This window comes from Prionailurus bengalensis, chromosome E1 (genome assembly GCF_016509475.1).
Source record: "Prionailurus bengalensis isolate Pbe53 chromosome E1, Fcat_Pben_1.1_paternal_pri, whole genome shotgun sequence".
Taxonomy (NCBI): Eukaryota; Metazoa; Chordata; class Mammalia; order Carnivora; family Felidae; genus Prionailurus; species Prionailurus bengalensis.
The window spans coordinates 1,840,672-1,860,859 of NC_057347.1; the positions used below are offsets into that span (position 1 = coordinate 1,840,672).

At 55.4% G+C, this 20,188-nt stretch overlaps 1 pseudogene; it reads right to left on the minus strand.

Annotated features, from left to right (window-relative positions):
* Nucleotides 1–8,780: 8,780 nt before the first annotated feature.
* On the minus strand, nucleotides 8,781–11,664 carry LOC122486017 (annotated as a pseudogene).
* Nucleotides 11,665–20,188: the final 8,524 nt, after the last annotated feature.

Below are 20,188 nucleotides of genomic sequence, written 5' to 3' on the forward strand. Positions count from 1 at the left end.
TAACAAATAGAAAGACCCTGAATTCTGGAAACTGTAGATAAGTAAAGTTGTCACTGACTCCGAGGAAGAGGCTGGCACAGAAGTTTTATGATTTAAATTGTGTTCTGAGTAGAAAATACGTTCATGTGGTTCAGAACTCGGCGGGTTCGGGTTCGTTCAAAAGCCTCGTCCCTGCCTGCCCTTCAATTAGGCGGAGGGCAGCCTGACCCGTGCCCTGCCGCCGCGACCCTGCGCGCGCGTTCCCACCATGACCGCGCGCACGCTCCTGCCGCAACCGTGTGCGCGTGCGCGCTCCTACCGCGCCCGTGTGCGCCGTCCCACCCCCACCGTGACTGCGTGCGCGCTCCTGCCGCGGCCGCGTGCGCGTCCCCACCGTGGTCGTGTACGTACTCCTGCCGCGCACAAGCGCACGTGCCCAAGCTTCCCTTTAATCTGCCCCCGAGCGGGGCGCGGTATCACTTAGCCTAAGTCCGTCTGGCCGGCCCGTGGGGTTCCTCGTCACACGCGGAGTGCCAGTCACGTGGTAGGCACTGCGTTCTCGTTGCCGTGTACTTTGGACGTGGTTCTAGACGACAGGAGGTTCTGGAAGGAGTGCGGAGCGTGGGGGAGCGACGGGGCGGCCTCCCCCGTGTCCCTTCGTGGTTGCCTCTGCGTGACTAGGGCACGGCGTTGAGACCAGGATTTGAAGTTGGCACAGCGCTGGGCGCCGTCGCGAGCCGGAGGCACAGACGTGAACAAAACGTCTAAGAATCGCTGCCCTGCCCTCGGCCGTTTACGTTCCAGGTGCGTGTGGGGGGCGGACTGTAAATGAGCGCGTGTCAGGTGGTGCCGAGTGCAGCGGAGGACAGGGCAAGGGGTGCGGGGTGTGTTGTTAACGTTGGACGGGAATTTGCAGACGTTAAACGCGGGGGGATTTATAGAGCGCGTCCCCCCATTACTGCGACTGCATGCGGGCGTGCGCAGTGGGAAGCAGGACAGGCCGGGAGGGTCTCGCTGAGAAGGCGATGGTCATTCCAGACCCGAAGGAGCGGGCGGGCGGCAGGGCTCTGTCCGGGGTGGGGAGGTGCTCCAGGCCGAGGGCAGAGGGCACAGCAGGTAAGAGTGTTCTCGGGGTGTTGAAGGAACCCAGGGGCGCCGGAGGGGCCGAGAGAGCGGGGTGAGGCGTGGAGGGTGGGGGCAGGAGCGGGCGGCGATGAGAGGAGGCCGTTTGGAGGGTTCGGGCAGGCGACCTAATAGGATTCGTCCGCTCTGGGGAAGTGGATGCAGGTGAGGGTCCGGCTGGGAGCAGGGGCGCCGGCCAGGAGGCCGAGTCGGTGCGCAAGTGGTTGATTTCTAGGTAACGTTTGAGGGAGGAGTTGACAACGTGCGGATGGTTCCGTCTCTGTCCGTGCAGAGTCGCCTCGTTCTCTTTTCCAGCTGCCCGGGGTGCCTTTGCCAGCATGTATCCGACCGGCCCCTGGCGCGTGGGCATGTCGGCCCCTGGCTTCTGCCGCGGAGCAAGCAGATGACGTGCACGTGTCGTGCATGCAGTTTTGTCCGTAGGACCAGGTGCCGGAAAGAGAATCGCGGAGCCCTCGCGGGTGCTGTCCCGGTTTGGGGCCCGGACCTTGCCCACCTGTGCTCTTCTCTGCGCCCGCGTGTTAGACGGGAAACGCCCCGGCCTCGCGTTCTTTTCAGTGTTCAGGGCCTTTGAACTTCCTGTTCTGCAGGACGGGCGTGTGGCGTGCCTGCGAAAGTGCCACTTGTACTTGCTTGTGGTTTCGTGGCTGTCTTTATGTGGCGGGCAAGTTTGCCCTTCGTGTCCAAGCCTTGCACCAACCTTCCTGACGCTTTGGCTCTCATCTGCGCCTGGTAGTTTCCGACCTGCTGGACGTTTTTAGGAAGTGTGTTTATCAGTAAGTCTTTTAGCTCTGGGGTCTTCAGTCCTATTTTTACTATTAATTGATTGATTGATTGTGTTTATTTAAAAAAAAATTTTTTTAATTTTTATTATTGAGACAGAGCGTAAGCAGGGGTGGGGCTGAGAGAGAGGGAGACACAGAATCTGAAGCAGGTTCCAGGCTCTGAGCTGTCAGCAGAGTCCAACGCAGGGCTCGAACTCACCAACTGCGAGATCATGACCTGAGCCGAAGGCGGACACTTAACCGACTGAGCCACCAGGTGCCCCTGATTGTGTTTATTTTTGAGAGAGAGAGTGAGGGGGGCAGAGAGAGAATCCCAAGCCCTCTTCCGGGCTCAAACTCATGAACCACGAGATTATGAGCAGAGCCGAAGTGGGTCGCTCAACCGACTGAGTCACCCAGGAGCCACTTTGAGTCCTATTTTTAAAAGGCCATCACCTTGGGGCAGCTGGGTGGCTCAGTCGGTTAACTGCCAAATTCAGCTTAGGTCATGATCTCCTGGTTTGTGGGTTCCAGCCCCGCGTCGGGCTCCGTGCAGACAGCTCAGAGCCTGGAGCCTGCTTCGGATTCTGTGTCTCCCTCTCTCTCTTGGCCCCTTCCCTGCTTGCACGTGTGCTCGCGCGCGCGCGCTCTCTCTCTCTCTCTCAAAAACAAAACATTAAAAAATTTTTAAGAAAAAAACGTTATCACCTTTCTGAGATTTTTAGGAGACTTACTATGTTTTCAGCATTTTTATGCTGCTGCGATCTCATGCTACGGATCCTTTGACAGTTTTGGTTTTTATATGTAAGTCTTTCATCCGTTTGGAATTTATCCCAATATGAGGCTTGAGATACAGATCTGACTTTACTGTTTTATCCAAAAGTCTTTTATTTTATTTTTTATTTTTAAAAATTTACATCCAAATTAGTTAGCATATAGTGAAACAATGATTTCAGGAGTAGATTCCTTAATGCCCCTCCCCCACCTAGCCCATTCCCCCTCCCACACCCTCTCCAGGAACCCTCAGTTTGTTCTCCATATTTGTGAGTCTCTTATGCTTTGTCCCCCTCCCTGTTTTTATGTTATTTTTGTTTCCCTTCCCTTATGTTCATCTGTTCTGTCTCTTAAAGTCCTCATATGAGTGAAGTCATATGATTTTTGTCTTTCTCTAATTTCACTTAGCATAATACCCTCCAGTTCCATGCACGTAGTTGCAAATGGCAAGATCTCCTTTTTCATTGCCGAGTAATACTCCATTGTATATTTATACCACATCTTCTTTTTTTTTTATTTTCTTTATTTATTTATTTTTATTAAAAAAATTTTTTTTAACGTTTATTTATTTTTGAGACAGAGAGAGAGCATGAACGGGGAGGGTCAGAGAGAGAGGGAGACACAGAATGGGGAGCAGGCTCCAGGCTCTGAGCCATCAGCCCAGAGCCCGATGCGGGGCTCGAACTCACGGACTGTGAGATCGTGACCTGAGCCGAAGTCAGACGCTCAACCGACGGAGCCACCCAGGCGCCCCATATACCACATCTTCTTTATCCATTCATCCATCGATGGACATTTGGGCTCTTTCCACACTTTGGCTATTGTCGATAGTGCTGTTATAAACACAGGGTGCATGTGTCCCTTCGAAACAGCACACCTGTATCCCGTGGATAAATACCTAGTTGTGCAGTTGCTGGGCCGTAGGGTAGTTCTATTTTTAGCTTTTTGAGGAACCTGCATACTGTTTTCCAGAGTGGCTGCATTAGCTTGCATTCCCACCAACAATGCAAAAGAGATCCCTTTTCTCTGCATTCTTGCCAACATCTGTTGTTGCCTGAGTTGTTCACGTGAGCCATCCTGACAGGTGTGAGGTGGTATCTCATTGTGGTGTTGATTTGTATTTCCCTAATGATGAGTGATGTTGAGCATTTTCTCACGTGTCGGTTGGCCATCTGTCATCCAAATGTCTTGAATCAAACAGTCTGTCTTTTGCTGCTCGGAAGCCCTCCCTTTGCCCTGTTCTGGATTTCTACTGTATCTGGGTCTGTTTCTTGACCTTGTATTTATTCCACTCATCTGCTCATATACACTTCCCCATTGGGGCTTTATGTTATGTTCTAGTATCTGGTCCAAAGAGTAGGTTTTCAGCGTGTTTTGGTTTGACCTTGGAACAGGTCATTAGTAGGAGCCGGAAAGGGTTCACAGTGGAGGACAGGGCCCGGCAGACTAGCCCCTCTGGGGTTGACAGTCGTGGCGATGCGAGGGCACGGGTCTCAGCCAGCTCTTCAGCAGCCCCACAGCATGCGTGTGGCCAAGGTGGGGAAGGTTGGCCAGATACTAGGATAGCTGATTGAGGTCTCCCAGCAGTTAATAATCCTGCCCAAAGGGTTAAGAGATCAGGGTTATTCTGGAGAAGAGTGTTTGGGGTGTGCCCTGGACCTTACTCAAAACCCCTGTAAGCAACTGGGATGTGGACCTGCGTGTTACGTTTTCACGGGACACTGACTTGGAAGGCTACCGTGGGTCTGCACGGGTTGCCTTCGGGCTCCTGTGTGACGGGAAGAGGCTGCGGCTTAGCGGAAGGGGGCAATCGGGTGGTTGGGGCACGCGGGAGAGGCCTTCTCCTCCAGGGCAAGGTGCAGGGGCCACGGGCACACCGGAAGGCTGTGCTCCCGAGTTTGGGCGCTGTTCTGCAGGTGGCGGGGATCCCTTTCTTTAAAAATTTTTTTTTTTAATTTATTTTTGAGAGAGAGCACAAGTGGGGGAGGGGCAGAGAATGAGACACAGAATCGGAAGCAGGCTTCAGGCTCCGAGCTGTTGACACAGAGCCCGATGCGGGGCTCGAACTCACAAACTGTGAGATCATGACCTGAACCAAATTCGGACACTTAACTGACTGAGCCACCCAGGTGCCCTGTCGAGGATCCCTTTCAAGTTTAACCTCGCGGAGAGATGGGATTAGTTGTGTTTTCCATCGGCCTGCGGAGGAGAGCTGAGCCCGGGGGGGGCAAACGGGAAACGGGCAGTGGTCGGCGGGGGCGGGGGTGCCGGAGCGTGGCTTTGCGCCACGGCCGTGGGCCTAACGGGAAGGCAGGCGGCCCGGCGTCCACGAGTGCCCTTTGACCCGCCGTCACGAATGCTTCCTCGCCGGGGACCCTTGCCAAAGGCTGGCCGGGCCTCACCTGGGAGCAGCTGGCCGCCTGGCCCAGGCCGTTAGCCCCGTCGTGTCCTTGCTGCTGACTGTTCTCTAGAGATGGGCTTTGGGCGAGCAGAGAGCGGGAAGCCATCGAGCATCCCCCACGTGGCCGGGGCTGTAGCCAGCAGAGGAGTGGCTTGGGTGGCAGGCGTTGGGGAAATGATGCATCGCTCAGTCTTGCTCTAAAGGAGTCCACGACCCGGCGATAATCGGAACACTGAGTGGGCAGCGCCTCTAGGAGAGCGAGCGGCTGGGTGTGTGGGGTCGGGAGCTCAGAGCGTCCTGGGGGGGGGGGACGCGGCTCCCAGGGGTGGGGCAGTGAGGGCAGCGGAACCCCCATAACACCAACATTTTAGGGGCAAGAAGAGCCCTTAACGGAGAGAGGAGACCACGGAAGGGGTGATGTCCCAGGAAATGAGACAAGAGTTTTGAACGGGAGGGGAAAACAGTGCTGTGGAGAAATGTCGTGGGATTTGCCCACCACCGGCAGGCTCAGGGAGAGCAGTCTCAGAAGGCTGGGGGGGCCCGCTCCCCAGGAGAAGAGGGGAGGGACAGGATTCTACGAGGGGAGTGGAGGGGAGCAGGTAGGGTGGTGTGGACCCCCTCTTTGCACCAGCCCCTCTGCACCCAGGGGCTGCGGTCACCCAGCTGTCCCTGCGGCCACCCACCTGCCGCTGTGGTCACCCACCTGCCTGTGGATGTGCACTGAGGGAGGGGACTTAGGAACGGGCTGGCAGGTATGACCCGTTCGCTGACGTCATGCCATCTGAAGGGGTCACCAGCAGTGGCCTCCCCCAGGGTCTGTTCCAGCCCTTTCCGTCTTCCAAGGCCGAACGCAACAATGGAAGGAGGGCCTGGGGCTGCCCGGGGGGCCCTGGGACTGCGCTGCCCCTTGTCCCCTGCCCCAGCCTGTGTCTCCTGGGGTCACCTTGGTTTCCAGCCCAAGGGCCTGGCTCACTCTCCCCTTCATCGTCTACCTGCCCGTGGGCTTCCCTCACGAGCTGCCCACCCGAAGCACCCTCTGCGCGGGGCTGTGTGCGAGGCATCCTCTTGGGCCCTGCATTCTCCGTGCTCTGCCCAGAGGGTTCCTGTGCCCGTGAGCGGCCGCCCCTGGTGGGATCTGAGTTCAAGGGGAAGCTACCCGTTTTCAGTCCCTCGTGAGTCCCCTGGGTCTCCCTGCCCTCAGGATGCTTGTGTCTCTCCTTAGTGCACGCCCTCTGCCTTGCCTCCACCTTCCTCTCCTCCCTGACCCCTGCGAGGGTGCCCCTTGGTCTCCAGCTCCCATGTGGGAGCATAGAGTTTAAGCCACGTTTTTGGGTCTCAGACACCCAGAATCGAAGTCCGTTTATACTTTGACCATTTCTGTCGCCGTCAACCAGCCAGGAGGTTACTCCGTTTACCATCTGTCTGTCCGTCCAGTGAGCCATTCACTTGCTGCTTCTGCTACACGTGTGTGGCCACACGTCCCCCCAGGTGTGGGAGATGCCAGAGGTGCGGCCTCATCCTGTTCGTCCAAGGACATCGCCGCGTCCGTCCGGGGAAAGAGGCACGGCCAATGGGAGCCCCGGGGAGTGCGGTTGGGTCCAGGGAGGGGTGGGGGCAGTGGGACGTGAGGGCTTCAGAGGGCTTTGGGGGCAGTGCCCGCTGCGCCAGCACCTCAGGGGTCAGGCATTCTGGGTAGAGGAGGGTGGACGAGTCGCACTGACCCCAAGTGACCGGAGGGAGCCCAGAAGCAGGGCATTCTGACCTTTGCACTTGGTTTGTAGCAAACAAGGTGCTTCAGATACAAAGAATATTTTATTTTATTTTATTTTATTTTATTTTATTTTATTTTATTTTATTTTATTTTTTATTTTATTTTATTTTATTTTGTTATTTTATGTTATTTTATTTGTTTATTATAATGTTTTTTATTTATTTTTGAGAGACAGAGAGACAGCATGAGCGGGTGAAGGACAGAGAGAGAGGGAGACACAGAATCCGAAGCGGGCTCCAGGCTCCGAGGTGTCCACAAAGAGCCCGACGCGGGGCTTAAACTCACGAACCCGCGAGATCATGACCTGAGCCGACGTCGGATGCTTAACCGACTGAGCCACCCAGGTGCCCTCAGTCTGTTTTAAGACACCAACGTCATGGATCCAATTCGTGGCTTCATCAGTTCCTACTTGATCTTGTTTGTCTCTAGAAATAAGATCCATTCTTCACGTTGCTAAAATACTTGTTTTGATGTTTTCTCGGTGTTACTGAAGTCTTGTCAGACACCCCCGCCCCTGCACCCCCAGAGACTACGGTCTCAGATCCTCGTGGGCGCCGAGGGTCTCGGCAGGTTGGCCTATGCTTGGCTGGGGCTCTGAAGCTTATCTTCCTCATAAGTTGTAGCTTCTGCGATCTGTCTTTCCTCCCCGGGTGGCACGTTCCTTTAGTTTCGCTTGGCCAGAGTTACGGAACGTCTGTACTGTCATTATGACATACTGACTTGCTTTGTTAGTGTTACTTAAAAAGCACGCGTGCGTTATGAGTGTCTTACTGTGCTTGAGGGGGCAGGTAGTGGGTTCGTCTCCCGGGAGGGGGTAGGGCTGTGTTTGCACGTTAATGTTCCCCTTTGGGACTTGGGTCCTAAATTGAGCATCTCAGGACCGACCACCCCCCCACCTCCGGTGGACGGTGAGTGCCACGTGCTGGCAGACTGGCCGGACCTCCTCCCTACCTGGGTCACCACACCTGCTGATCAGTCCTTCCTCCTGTTCTCGGAACGGTTCCTGTTTTTTCCAGGACCGTTTGACTCACATACAGTTCCCTGTTTATATCCTTTACTATTTACCGATGGGAATGAACATTTCCCTGTTTTTTATAAACAGAAATGTACTTAGAAGCACATACGTTCATATACAGCAACATCCCCTTTCTTATTAAAACCTATAGGGGCACCCGGGTGGCTCATTCGGTTAAGCATCTGACTTTGGCTCAGGTCATGATCTCACTGCTCGTGGGTTCGAGCCCCGCGTCGGGCTCTGTGTTGACAGCTCGGAGCCTGGAGCCTGTTTCGGATTCTGTGTCTGCCTCTGTCTCTGCTCCTACCCTGCTCGCTCGCTCTCTCTCTCACAAAAGTAAATAAACATTAAAAAAACCCACCTATAACAACTTCAAAAATTCGAATATAATCCCTCTCTTCTGTATTGTGTTATACTTTTTTGTAACGGTTTACAGTGATTCTTCTCTTTTTGCTGTTACTATGAATTTAGGTCTTTCCCAAATGAATTGTAGCAGACACCCTTGGGCGCCTACTCCCCCCATCCATTACCCCCATTCACTTGGTGGTGGGACCCACGTTAAAACTGCCCCCCCCTTTTTTTTTTAACTTGGAATTTTAATTATGTACATGAATAACAGCAGGAGAATGGGGAGTTCCGAGGCTGGACAGTGTCTCTAGGTGAAAAGATTACTAACAGTTCACTCGTAATTGGCATCACCCAGGATAACCGAGAAGGCTAGTGTATTTCCTCCTGAAGAAGAAAGCCGATTTATGACATTCAGGACTGACTTCTCTGCCGTGTCTAACTGGGGTGTCTCTTCGGGACAGAGTGCGATCAGGGGAGGGGCAGAGAGAGAGGGAGACCCAGAATCCGAAGCAGGCTCCAGGCTCCGAGCTGTCAGCACAGAGCCTGACGCGGGGCTCGAACTCACGGGCTGTGATATCATGACCTGAGCCGAAGCCAGACGCCCAACCGACTGAGCCACCCAGGCGCCCCACTGGGGTGACTCTTGATCAGACGGGGGCCCCCAGATGTGCGGTGAGCTGATCGTTTGCAAGGGAGCGGTGGACAAGACAGCGGAGGGGAGGCTGTCTGCAAGGAGGCAGTGGTTGGGGGCTGTTTTTAAAGGGGGAAGTTGAGGTACGGTGATGCGGGGGATTCTTTTTTGGTAACTGGGCCTGATTGTAAGTAGCCCACTGGTCACTTAGGGCCTGTGGATACCCCGGGGCGGGTCGCCTGATGGGCCTGTGTGCATTCCATCGCTCAAGCCTGTTTGCCTAAATCCAGCCTCTACGTTCTCTGCCGTTTTCCTATAGAAATACTGGTTTCCTGCAGGGACTTCCCCCACGTTACCTATAACTGATTAAAATGGGTAGAACGTGGAACACTCTAGTTATTTCCAGGTGAATTCTTCACACTTCCTGGCTTTTGGAAGTTCTCCTTCTAGAAATCTTCTACGACCGTGTATCCTCGTAAAGCCCCGTCATGTAAATTTCTCTCCACGGATCTGGACAGATACAGTGGCTTGTTGTGGGGAATCAAGAGAGGCAGTTCATCTCACGAACCCAGAGGACACCCCGGCTTCTTTAGCTTTGAACCTTTAGCCGAAAGAAATCCAACAACGCCAGCAAAGCCAATAACATCAAGTCTCGCAAAAGGTCCGGGAGGCGCACCTTGGAGATATCCGCGGCTGTCTGGCCCCCATCGAGCCAGACTCTGCATCTCGGGCTTCGTGTGTGAGTGTATTTCCGGACCCCAGCTGGTCTATGGCTCACGGTAACGTTGGAGGTGTGAGACGCTTCCTTCAAGGCGGGCCCTCAGCTCCTCCATGCATTTAGATTGACCCCCGGGGACGGAGTAGAGCGAAAGCCCCTTGACTTCCATGGAGGTTTGGTGAGGTGAGCCCTTTCAGGGGAGGCGTAGACCTTGAAGGTGAGCCGACTCAGGCTGGCCGGCCCCACAGACCTCGGAGTTACCTTGAACGTGCTGCTGGCAGAGGGCACTCCGGCCTCCCCTGCTCTTAAAAGGGCCCAAGAAGAGATGGTCTTTCTTTCCGCCACTGTATGGTGTTGGGTCTGCATGGGATCATTGGAGTAGGAGAGCCATCTTGCCAAGGAGGTGAGTCACTGGAGGAGCTAATTCACGAAGGATGGACGGATAGGAAAACAAAACCCCAGCTCCTCGGTGACGCTGACCTGGACAACCCTAGACTCAACCTACCTCATGGGCGTCTTATCTTCTGAGATAATAGTTTTTCCCTACTGTCTGAGCCATTTTGAATAGATTTTTTTTGTTTTTTTTGGTTACTGGCAAGAGAAAACATTCTATACGTAAGTGAAATAATTCACTTATTTCAATCAGCCCCATTATTTAGGTTTTGCTCCCTGAAATGTCACGACACAGCCAGTGGGAGCCCCTCTAATTGGAAACACGCCCTTTCACAGTACTGCCTCTGACTTTCTTGAGAACGCCCTTACTTTTTTTTTTTTTTAGAGACAATAGTATGTTCCAGGCGTATCCTGAGGTTTGCCTGCTCGAAGGTATGGAGTCAGCTGCCCTCCAAGGAGCCCGCGTTTTAGTGGAGAATAATATTGTAGACCACAGTCCGGTTTCCAAGGAGCCGGTGTAGGTAGAAAAGACCATTGTTGCTGTCGGGACTCTCTTCGTTGTGACAGGGCTGGAAAAATCATTTCCTTCACATGTCCATAGTTCTTACAAATTAGTAAGAAAAAGACCAAAATCCCAGGGAGAAACGGAGCAGCCGGCCCACAGAAAAGGAAATACCAGTGGCTTCTACGATATGGAAAGATGCCCAACTTTACTCAGCGTAAGAGAAATGGAAATTAAAATGACACGAGTGTACCGTTTCTCACCTGTCACACTGGCTGCGGCGAGGGCGTTCAAGAGCACGGTGTTGGCGAGACTGAGGGAAAGGGGGCATCCTCACGCATCACTGGCCTCGCTGATGGGAGCGTAAATTGCCACAGCATCTGTGGGGGGCAGCTTGACACGTGCCAAATGCACACAGGCTTGTGGCCCAGAAATTCCATTTTTAGGATATCGTGCTACGTGTATACTTACAGTTGAGAAACCCTGTATGTGCCCGGCGATTTCTTGTAGCAAAACACTTCTTTCTTATATTTACACAAGATTGCCAGCATCCTAAATGTCCACTGAGACAAAGCTGGTAGGGTAGACCGTTTTGCTACATCAAAACAGTGGCACCTTTTTAAGAAATATTTATTTCAATTAAAATATTTATTCATTTTTGAGAGAGAGGGGAGAGAGAGCAGGAGAGGGGCAGGGAGACAGGAGACACAGAATCTCAAGCAGGCTCCACACTGTCAGCACAGAGCCGGATGTGGGGCTCGAAGTCCCGAACCTGAGATCACGACCTGAGCCGAAGTCGGACGCTCCACCTACTGAGCCCCCCGGGCGCCCCCAAACAGTGACACCCTTAAGCACAAGGAAGCTCTTTAAGTGCTGATACACGATGGTCTCCTGATTGAATCTGCAAGGTGGAAAAACCAAGCTGCAGAACAGCGTGGAGAATATGCTACCACGTGAGGGGGAGGACGAGGACGATCGGCGTGTCTCCGCTGGTGAACGTGCGTAGGGAAGACGTACGGCGACCACAGGAGGCGGGGACACCGGGTGGCGCGGGGCTGAGCGGGAGACCCTGGCGAATGCCACTTTCTTTCTGCCGTTCCCACTTTGCATCATAGAAGGTTACCGCCCACGAGAAGAGTAAACCAGAAACGATGCTGTCCCTGTTTCTGTTGACGTCACTTGTTTTGTCAGGCTTATGGGACTCGGCGTCACGGCTACTGGAGTCCATCTGGCTATTCCTTTATTATTTATGTTGCCTGGGAGTTACTCGTTTGCCTGTGTCTCTCCTGAGGGAAGGACTTATTTTTTTTTTAATTTTTTTTTCAACGTTTTTTATTTATTTTTGGGACAGAGAGAGACAGAGCATGAACGGGGGAGGGGCAGAGAGAGAGGGAGACACAGAATCGGAAACAGGCTCCAGGCTCCGAGCCATCATCAGCCCAGAGCCCGACGCGGGGCTCGAACTCATGGACCGCGAGATCGTGACCTGGCTGTAGTCGGAGCTTAACCGACTGCGCCACCCAGGCGCCCCGGGAAGGACTTATTTTTAACGGGCCTTTGTGCCCAGTGTGTTTTAGCAAACACCTCTCAGCACCCGCAAGCCCAATACCGTGCTGTATCCAGAAGAAACCAAAATGAGGACGTCCTGCTGGGAATGTGGTCCCTGCCGAGGGAAGCTGGCTCACCGCGGTCGGGGATTCGGCCGTTGGCACCAATTACCGTGGCATTAAGTGTGCGGTAACGAAGCATGCACAGGGCAAAAGCGGTAGAGAGCAAAGCCGATGAGGTCTGGCGGGGGGCGGCGGGATCACCGGGGAGGACTCCGAAAAACCGGAATCCGACCAGGGATTAGAAGGCTGAACAGAACGTCCCAGAAACAGGGACTACAAGCAAACTGCAGAGTGGGTTCTGGGAAACACAGGGGTCCGGCCCACGTGGGGAGACGGGAGGTGAGGATGGGCTGTCGTGGGATAAGGTGGGAGAGGGGCGGGCCAAGTGGAAAGAGCGTCGAAGGCCAAGAAGCTTGGATTTTTATCCCGCAGGCAACAGGCGGGTAGCGATGAGCCCCTGAGCTTGGCGCAGGGAAGGCCTGTAAGTGTTGGAAGTTGACCAAGTTAGTTCCGAGGCCACGCTGTACCTCACTGAGGAGCTCCTGTGGACCAGCCCCTCCGCCCCCGCCCTCCTCCCCTGCAACCTTAAGCATGACCCTCCCAGAGAAAAGCCACCTCGTGAGGCCAGTGTGTGTGTGTGTGTGTGTGTGTGTGTGTGTGCGCGCGCGCGGATGGGGAGGCCTTGGGGCCCCTGGGTGGCTCAGTGGGTTGAGCGTCTGACTTTGGCTCAGGTCATGATCACCCGGTTTGTGGGTTCAAGCCCCGTGTCCGGCTCTGTGCTGACAGCTCGCAGCCTGGAGCCCGCTTCGGATTCTGCGTCTCCCCCTCTCTCTGCACGTCTCCAGCTCGCCCTGTCTCTCTCTCAAAAATAAATAAGCATCAAAAAATTAAAAGAAATTAGATGGGGAGGCCTTCCCAGCCCCACACTGGGAGGCCCCCTTCCCTCCTCCTCCCCCAACGGGGGGCGCTGTATGCCTCCCTGGCCCCCCACCCCCGCCAGGCCCGCCTTCTTGGGCTCCGGGCTGGTGGAGACCCGGGTGCCCCCACACCCGGGGGCCCGCTGGGCTTCCGAGGGGGAGGGGTCCGGGCTCTGCTCTTCAGAGAGTCCGCTCTTCCCCCTGAGACCGCGACTTGTCTTCCGGCAGGATGGGTGTCCGCGCTGCCGCGTGTCCACCGGCTCCTCGCTGTGTGCGGGCTCCAACAACCAAGTGCAGCTGTGGCTGGTGGGCCAGCACAGGGAGGCGGCGCTCAAGACGGGCGCGGGAACAGGACACGGCGGGGACAGGTGACACGAGGGCCCGGACGGGGCGCACAGCGCGCTCCCCCGCGGTCTCCTTGGAGGTGACCAGTGCGCGCCCGCCCGTCGTGGCGCAGAGCTCGGCCTTTCCTCGAATAGGCCGTCCGTCCTCCCGTGTCCCCCGTTCTTAAAAGCTGCCGTTTCAAGCCTTCTGCAGCGTCGCTAGGTGGGGGACCTGCGGGCCTTCCCCGGGTACCCGGGGAGGATGCAGGGATGCGGGCGCCGGGGAGGAAGCCCGAGATGCGAAGCCCGCGTTTCCCAGCCTTTTCCCTGCTCTCGCCGCATCCACCTGCTACTCGCCGGGCTCCGACCCGCCAGGCCTCACCGCCTGCCCCTCTTCCCAGCCCTCCCCGCGGCGCCCCCCCCCCCCCCCCCCGCTTCCCTTCCGCCGCCTCTAACCGAGAGTGCGCGCGGTCAGTTCTGTCTCCCGGACCTCTCGGGCCCCGAGCCCCGCCCCCGCCCACCGGAGCCGCCTTGAACCCGAGTCGCCTGCGCGCCCTCCACCGCCCCGCCCCGGCCGCCCTTCCACCACCAGAGCGGTTCTCCAAACGTTCCCACCTTCAAAGGTGCCCCCGCGCAGAACACAGGAGTGGCTTCCGTGTGTCCTCGGGACCAACCCCACGCCCGTGGCTTACCCTCGAGGCTGCACGGTGTGGTCGTGCCCCTCTCCCCACAGCCCTGCCCTGAGCCCCAGCTCCACGACGCGGCTCGGCTCGCTTCGGCCCCGTCTCCCGGTACCCCTGCGCGGCACGCCTCCCCGCCTCTCCCTCTCCCGCGCGGCCCGAACCAGCGCCGCCCCCTGGAGGGGTCTCTCTAGTCGGCAGGCACGTTGTGCGGAAGGCCTGCCAGGGCCGGGGACTGCCCGCTGCATCCTGGGGGCGCTGGCGAGGGCGCCCCTGCTGCTCTGCTCCGTGGTCCCCGCGCCCGGGGGCGCTCCCTCGGGGCGCGGCGCGTGGCGCGGTGACTACAGGGAGGAAGAAGTGAGGAGGGGGTGCACCTCCCCGTCTCGTGTCTTCCGCCCCACCCCGACCCGCGTGGGGTCGTGGGGCCACCTGCTCCGTGCGCGCCTCCTTGGCTGTGCGGCTCCTTTCGCGCGCCTTTCCCAGAGGCCCTCGGAAGGGCGTCCGGCGCGGGCAGGGCTCAGTCCCGGGGCTGCTTCTGGGGAGCCCCGCGGTGGCTGAGCCCCTGTCGCCCGCAGGAAGTGGAGTTTCAGGCGGACGTGCAGGGCCCCGGGGCCAGTGGGGACGAGTTCAGGTTCCCGTGCTACCGCTGGGTGGAGGGCGCTGGCATCCTGAGACTGCCCGAGGGCACCCGTGAGCGCGGGGCTGGGGGTGTGAGGAGGCCTGGTCGGGGGAGCGGAGGAAAGGGGGCAGGGCGCGCGGGCTGGAACCTGGAAATCGGGGTTCGGGGCGGTTCTGGAAGAGGCGGGTTGCTGGAGATACACCTGCCGGCCGGAGGCTGGGGGAGGGCAAGATGCTGAAGGGTCAGGGCCAGCGGGCAGGGCCGGCAGGGGAGGCGTCCTTGGCGGGCAGGGGAGAGGCTCTCCGGAGGAGCCTCACTGCCCGCCTCTCCTCCCCACGCGTAGGCCGCACGGTGCTGGACGACCCTCAGGGCCTGTTCAGGCAGCGCCGGGAACACGAGCTGGAGGAGCGGAGGAAGCTGTACCGGTCAGCCCTCCTCCCGCACCCCGACTCCTCCCGACCCCACTCGACCCTCCTCCCGCACCCCGACTCCTCCCGACCCCACTCGACCCTCCTCCCGCACCCCGACTCCTCCCGACCCCACTCGACCCTCCTCCCGCACCCCGACTCCTCCCGACTCCACTCGACCCTCCTCCCGCACCCCGACTCCTCCCGACCCCACTCGACCCTCCTCCCGCACTCCGACTCCTCCCCACCCCACCCGACAGCCCTCCTCCCGCACCCGACTCCTCCAGACCTAGCGATGCAGGAGAGGGCGACGGAAGGCACGGCCGCGGAAAGCACCCCTTTCTGGGTACTTGCTCTCTGCCTCCGGCGGGTACCTGCGCGGCCCCCTGCGCCCCATACGGGGCTTTGGGCGCCACCTGCTGGCCGCCAGGCAGTACTGGACAGGGGACCTGCCTTGGGCGCAGAAATTCGGAGAAAGGGGCGAGCTGCTGGGGCCTCAGGGAACTTTGGAACACCTCCTCCCTGCAGCCCCTAGAGGAGCTCAGGGCCGGGTTATGGCTGGGCTGGGGATTCTCACCTAGTGACTGCAGTCCGGGGCAGGATGACAACACCAGCGTTGTGCGTTTATTTTCTGAATACTTGTATTTTATTTTATTTTTTTAAGTTCAGTTATTTGAGAGAGCACAAGCGGGGGAGGAGGAGGAGGAGGAGGAGGAGGAGGAGGAGGAGGAGGAGGAGGAGAGAATCCCAAGCAGACTCCATGCCGTCAGCGCAGAGCCTGACGCGGGGCTCAAGCTCACGCACCGTGAGATCATGACCCGAGTCAAAGTCGGGTGCTTCACGGACTGAGCCACCCAGGTGCCCCTTTCTCACCAACACTTACTATTTGGTCTTTTTGACAATAGCTGCCTAACGGGTGTGAGATGATAATCTCATTATAGTTTTGATTTGTCGTTTGGTCTGGTTTTAGGTGGCTGTCTGCTTTTCGTGTGAGAATTTTCTGTGTTCTGTTTTTATGTGACTATTCAGGAAGATCCAAAACCTATTGCCACCACCTTCCCAGGAACTCTATGTATTACTTTTTGTAGTTAAGAACCCCTCAGGTATGGGAAGCTGAATCTGGGCATTATTTGGAAGGTCGCTATGGCAGGGAGCCAGTGCTGATTTCTGAGGAATGGAAGCGTCATCAGATCGGTTCGGAGGTTGAACTTGGCAGAAGGTTGGCGACTGGGGAAAGGTAGTGGAACGGGAAAGGCCAATTATGACGGTACCTCAGCCCTCCAAATGGGAGGTGCTGCTGAGGGAGGGGTGAGGGGGGATGGGTGTGAGAAACACGGTGGGGGCCGAATCAAGTGGCTTGGTGATGGGTGGCGGGAGAAGGAGAGTTGGGGACGTGCCAGTCAACCGGAAACTCCTGGAATGAATGTCTGGGGAAATGGCAGAGTCCCAGACGTCAGTAGGGGTGAGGGCAGTGACTGCCGAGAGGGGGACCAGGGGGCTGAGGGGGAGATACCACTAAGGTCTCGAAAATCAGTTTGGCGAGTTACGGGGTCCTGGGCGGAGACGCGGGTGGGTGTCCGGAGCTCGGGGAAAGATCCACGCCGGACACACACGGATGTGGGGGTCGTCTGCGTTCCGCACCCAAGGAAAAGATAACAAATGGGACTAAAACAATATTTGCGGAAAAGTGAGAAAAACTGCTTGTGAGATGAAGGAACCATCTGGCTACATCAAAAATAAAAAGGCAGCACGGAAGCTTTATGGGCGCAGGAAGGGCCCGTGGCTTTCTCTCCGAGTGGTCTGGCTCTGTTTACGGGGGAGTCTCTGAACGTCAGGATTTGGTTTCTTGGTTTTGTTTTTTTATTTCAGAGAGAGGGAGAGTGTGCGCGTGAGCAGGGGAGGGACGGAGAAGAGAGAGAGAGAGGCCGTTAAGCAGGGCTCGATCCCACGACCCTGGGATCATGACCTGAGCCGAAATCCAGAGTCGGACGCTCAACGCTTGAGCCACCCGGGCGCCCCACTGAATGTCCACATTTGGAGATATGTTCTCCGGGGTCATTCACATCACACCCCCTCGTAAGCCTTACGCCCCGCCCCAAATCGTCTGTGCATTTACTGCTCCAGGTTCATTTCCTCTTGGTTTCAGTTTCTCCGGAGAAGAAAACCTTGACAGGTGGGCAGTGCCCTTGGGGGACGTACACCTGTACCCGTGTGCCTGTACGTGTACGGATCTTCGGCCCAGCCCTGTGCCACGCACACGCGTTCCGGGGTAAACGGTACCTCCCAGGCTTGGGCCTCTGAGAGCTTCCCGGGGACGGTCCTCAGCCTGGTGTTTATTGTTAACCCCCTTGCTGCACTTTATAGCGTCTGCAGTGTGAATCTTCCATCTTCACGAACACTCGAAGTCTGTTATGCTGAGAGTCTTCCGTCCAGCGTCGATTTTGTCCCCGCACACGCACACGTTTTACTTCCTCACTGCGTGCTGGTGGGGCGCCCGGGTGGCTCAGTCGGTTGAGCGGCCGACTTCGGCTCAGGTCACGATCTCGTGGTTCACGAGTTCCAGCCCCGTGTCCGGCTCTGGCTGACAGCTCGGAGCCTGGAGCTGCTTCGGATTCTGTGTCTCCCTCTCTCTTCCCCTCCCCCACTCACGCTCTGTCTCTCTCTCTCTGTTTTAATAAACATTAAAAAAAATTTTTTTTTAAAGAATGGGATTAGTGATGGCATATTTGCACAAAAGAATGCCACGCAGTCACGAGAATGAAAGAACAACTAATGAGCAACCACGGGAACGAATTTCACAAACACACTGTTGAACAAAAGAAATCAGACGGGAAAGAGTACGGATGCTGCAACTTTATACAAAGCACGGAAACAGCAAAACGAATCCGTGGTGCCACAGGTCGGAACAGTGGTTACCTTTGGAGGAGGGTACTGACCGGGAGGGGTCATGAGAGGCTTCTGGGGGACTGGTCATTTTCCATGGTGATTGTTTTTCCCTTTTATCTGGGTGCTGATTAGATATGAGTGCGTCCAGCCTGAGAAAGCCATCAGGTTGTACCCTGGTAACAAGCCACCTTTATATATGTAACTTGTACTTCGAGACACGAAGATTAAAAGAGGATTGGCCACAGTTAAGCCACATGGACCTTCAGAGTGAAGTTACTTAGTATCTAATACAGTTTAGGAAAAGGACCCCTTTGCCAATATCGTTGTCAAATGAAAACAAATCCAGACTTGAGTAAGTGGAAATTATTCAAGAGTATTGCATGGGGAGACCACTTTGACCACCAGATCTGCGAGTGTCTCAAATGTCAGACAGAAAGACATTTTCTCTGGTACGAGAAGTGTCCAAGCTAGAAAGAACCAGGGGTGGTGATGTGGCCAAACCTTGGAGCAAAACACCAACCAACCAACCAACCAACCTACCAAACGAAACCCTTGGAGCAGAAAGCATCTCTCCTTCAGGTTGGCTGAAGGGGTGTTCCCCAATACTAGAAATTCTCTTTGATTTTTTCTGACCTCTAGCCCTCGGCATTAAGGTTGGGCGTGGGGCGGGGGAGATGGGCCGTAAACGCCTGGCGCGTACCGTCCAGATGCATCGTTGATTCTCCCGGGGGAAGGCAAACAGGTGTCGGGAATCCCTCTGTGAGGCGGGAGCAGGAGTCAGTAACAGTGACGAAACAGGTCTCGGGGAGGACTGAAGGCAGGGTGGCACGAGGGGTCGAAACTCGAGGGAATCTGGCCTTTGTTTGTTTATTTATGGCCCACACGTCTTGGACTCGTATACATCTTTCTTCCCATTAAGGTTTTGTTTTTGTTTTTTAATGTCTGAGAGACAAAGAGAGAGCGTGAGCAGGGGAGGGGCAGAGAGCGAGGGAGACACAGAATCCGAAGCAGGTTCCAGGCTCCGAGCGGTCAGCACAGAGCCCGACGCGGAGCTCAAACTCGTGAACCGTGAGATCATGACCTGAGCCGAAGTTGGACGCTCAACCGACCGAGCCACTCAGGCGCCCCTCCCATTAGGTTTTAAAAAAAATAATCAGCTTTAGTTTTTAGAGCAGTCTTAGATTTACGGAAAATAATTGAGTAGACAGTACAGAGAGTTCCCAACACATCTCTGCTCCCCCATCTTGTGTGTAGTTTTCCTATTAATGTTACATGTTATTAATAATAATACATAATGTACCTTGCAGTGATATTGTACATTTGTCACAATCATTGACCTGATCCTGATACAGTAACTAAACTAAAGCGACTATCGTAACTGATATAAGAATTGACGAAAGTCCATAGCTTACGTTAAAGTTGACTCTTGGTGTTACAGTTATAAGGTTTTGACAAGGGTGTGATGACGTGTATTCCTCGTGACGGTATCACACAGATTGGTCTCACTGACCTAAACTCCCCCTATTCATCCTGCCTGCCTCCCCCACAGCCTCTTTGGCAACCACCCATCTTCTGTCTCTGCGATTTTGCTTCTTCCAGAGTGTCATATAGTTGGAATTATGCGGTGTGCTGCCCTTTTTATTTTTATTTATTTATTTATTTTTGGGGGTGGGCGACGAAGGGGAGGGAGGGAGGGAGGGAGAGAGAGAGAGAGAGAGAATTCCAGGCAGGCTCTGCACTGTCAGACAAGTCAATTTTAGATGGAAGCCTGTGGAAATAGAATCTGAAGTCTTTCCTATGATCTCTCCAGCTCTGTGATAGGTCCCAGCGTATTTTGGTTTAACTGTACATCTTTATGGATTTTGTAAATTTTGAGAAATTTGAGAAACTGTACTAATTGTTAAAGGTCTGAAAGCCCTGACCATAGGACCCTAAAACTCACCTAAATAGTGCAGAACATCCCTGCCTTCAGTATAGTCTCATTTCGGACCTGCCCCTTCACAAAGCCACCACACGACAGCCATTGCAATTGATGACTTCAGACGGGTCCACATGTGCCCGGTATTGGTCTCCTTTGGCTTCAGTCGCAAGCCCTGCTTCCTCTTTAAATCGCGGGGTTTCCTTGTGTGTAATAATGACCTTTACCATTTGCCGAATGCTTCTTTTTAAAAAAAAATATTTATTTTGAGAGAGAGAGAGCGAGCGAGCACACGCAGCGGAGGGGCAGAGAGACAGGGAGAGAGAATCCCAACCAGACTCCGTACTCGGTGCAGACCCCGACGTGGGGCTCGATCTCACAACGGTGACATC